The sequence below is a fragment of the Sinocyclocheilus anshuiensis genome, unplaced genomic scaffold (assembly GCF_001515605.1).
Source record: "Sinocyclocheilus anshuiensis isolate Anshui unplaced genomic scaffold, SAMN03320099.WGS_v1.1 scaffold590, whole genome shotgun sequence".
Classification (NCBI taxonomy): Eukaryota; Metazoa; Chordata; class Actinopteri; order Cypriniformes; family Cyprinidae; genus Sinocyclocheilus; species Sinocyclocheilus anshuiensis.
Window position 1 is genome coordinate 2,224,801 of NW_015544192.1, and position 2,960 is coordinate 2,227,760.

The 2,960-nt window shown below is 36.5% G+C and overlaps 1 pseudogene; it reads right to left on the reverse strand.

Moving 5' to 3' along the window:
• Nucleotides 1-653: 653 nt before the first annotated feature.
• The window catches only part of LOC107696594 (potassium voltage-gated channel subfamily KQT member 4-like), a 46,302-nt pseudogene continuing 43,995 nt past the window's right edge, over nt 654-2,960 (reverse strand).

Below are 2,960 nucleotides of genomic sequence, written 5' to 3' on the forward strand. Positions count from 1 at the left end.
TTTTGAATCTCTTGATATTTTTTGGCTGTTTTGGAAAGTCATAGAAACGCTATCATGGATTTTTTCTCTTCTGCTATTAGGGGAAATGGGAACGCAAAAAACTATGAAGACTTCCATTTTTGAGAACCCTACCCTGTATAAAAAAAGAAAATAAAAGGAAAATGCATTGGTAATTGTCCAGTAATTTTACAGACATTCCCATTAACAATGCAATGAAGTGCAAAATTCTAAATATGGGTAAAACACCTGTATAAAATAAATATGGAAAATTCCTAATAAAGTACATTGTGTCATATTTTTTTTTACGGATTTCTTGCACAGTGTAGAAATGTGAAAAGGGTCCATCATCCAGGTTTGGAATTACATAAATCACCATAATTGAGCATCTCATTTGGGGAGAAGATATAGACTACTTTTGACCCTCTTATTTGTTTGCAGTTGGACTGATGCACATGCTGAATGAGGAGATGGGCTGCAAGGCAGAGAGGCTGAGGATCAAAGAGAAGGGCATATGAACAGCCTCTATAACTAACCCCACTAAATTAAAACAAACTTGCTTGAACTATTCGAACTATTAACATGCATTTTAATGCTGGCTATTTCACCAAAGAATATTTTTTATTTAATTATTTGATTTTCTTTTTTTATTTTTATTTTTTGCACGATGGGCTTCTGAGCGACGATGCAGTGGCAGGGTACTATCGCAGAAGAGAGGGACCCAATAAGCCAAATAGACTCCACAATGTGGGAAGGAAACCTGAGGGTCTCACATTTTGAAGTTCCTTCCTTCCTGAAGTTCCAAGAGGAACCATGCAAGATCAAAATGACAGGAGATGATGCTTTGGTGGAAATACATTCTGTCAGTCCATCATGCTGTTCTTTACAGCAATCTGTAATGCCGTTTTCTTTGAAGGACATGTCAGTGATAAATAAAGGAAAAGTACTGGATGCAGTACATTCATTAGAAGCTCGACGACTTCTTGTGGCACAAGGAGTCTATTGCATCAGGCCAAAGTGTAAGGCCAAGGCCGAGAAGGAGAGTCCGAAAATCAAATTCAGTTCACAATGCCCTGATTTCTTAGAAAAAAAGACAGACAGAAAAATAGAATTACTCTGGGGGCCTATTGATTATCAAAAACTCAACAAAACCAAGAAACAATATTGGCACAGAGACTTCCAGAAAGAAATACCATTAAGCAGTCAAGTGATTTGTCCCCTCATATTTTGGAAGACTGATAAAAAAATTATGGTTGAAGACCACCTCAGATAAATTCTGCCTTCTACTGGAAGAAGTCCAAATGTTCAACAAAACCTCAATAATATCTTCATCCATGTGAGAATATTTCTCTAAAACTTTCCTGAATCAGTTGAAATAAAGTAAAAAAGAAGAAAGACTGTTACTACAGGCATGTAAAAATAAAAACTGGACATTGTGAAACATCAGGACATAGTCTGCAAGGCAAAGTCTAGAAAGGTTGGCAAGAAGCCACCATCCACGGTGCAAAGGATGAACCCATGCAAGGATACAGCAGTTGTTTAGAGGAACTGTGCTAGGTTAGTTGAGGGAGGTATTTAGCCTTTGGATGAGTTGCCCTGATGCTACAGTCAGAGTGGGACTGCTGCCGGGTGTTTCTGGGGGTCATTCCATGTTACCACTGTCTGAGAGGGAGATATTAAGGGTGTTTGCAGAGGGGAACAGGTCGCGTTGATCAGTGGGACTGTGGTAGTCAGAGGTCAAGTCAGGTTCCAGCAGGGACGACAGGGTGAAGTGGGATGAGCTCTTTTTCAGGCACTGGGAGTAGAAGTTCAAGAGCAGGTCCAGCTTGTTTTCGATTGACTGCACCTGAGAAGGGAAAAAAAAGAAATTGTTGTCAAGTTACAAGATCTAGTGCTATTTTATGATGATATGACAACGTTCAGGAAATTAGTTTGGAATATTATTGAATATCAGCAGTTTTCAAAACCACAACTCTATTATGTGGAACACAATGGGCTGCACTATAGACACTATAGGTGATGAATTACTGCAATGACAAGTCAAAACCAAACACACTAACACTGAAACTCTTAAGATACTTTATAAAAATTATATTTTTTTATTATTAATAAATAGCCTCTAAAACATTTTTTGATTAGATGGAAAACATGATTTGGTAGTGGTAGGTAGTTAATGGCATGCTGAATCAATACAAATGAAAATGAACTGAAATTCATTTAACTGTATATTTTAACTAGATAAATACACTATCATTTAAAAGTCTGGAGTAAGTATGTTTTTTTTATTAATACTTTTATTCTGCAAGGATGCATTACATTGATCAAAAAAAAAAAGTGACAGTAAAGTAATTTATAATATAAAGAAGAAATGTTTCTTGAGCACCAGATCAACATATCAGAATGATTTCTGAAGGATCATGTGACACTGAAGACTGGAGTAATGATGCTGAAAATTCAGCTTTGCCATTACAGGAATAAATTACATTTCGCAATTTATTAAAATAGAAAAAAACTGTTATTTTAAATTGTAATAATATTTCTCAATAATATTGCATATTGCAATAAAAATAAATGCAGTCTTGGTGAATGTAAGAGGCGTCTTTCAAAAACATAAATTCTTACTGTCCCCAAATCTAGATAGATATTAATATTCATAGCTTACCTGCTTCTCCACTTTCACCACACGCCCCATCATGCTTAATTCATCCATCTGTTCCAGTTCAGGAGGAGTTTTCTCCCCTTTTTCAGGCCTCACTTTTTTATCTGATGGAATAGCACCACGGCCTATGATCTGATCCACCCTGTAAATAAAACAAAAATTCAATCGGACGTATTAGGAATTGCTTTTGTGTTAGGAGTAAAAGCTGACTATAGGAATGTTGGCTTATCTGTATTTTATTTTGACTGATCAAACCTTGTCTGCAGGCTTTTGATTCTGCCCAGCATATCGAGGTGTCCTGCTG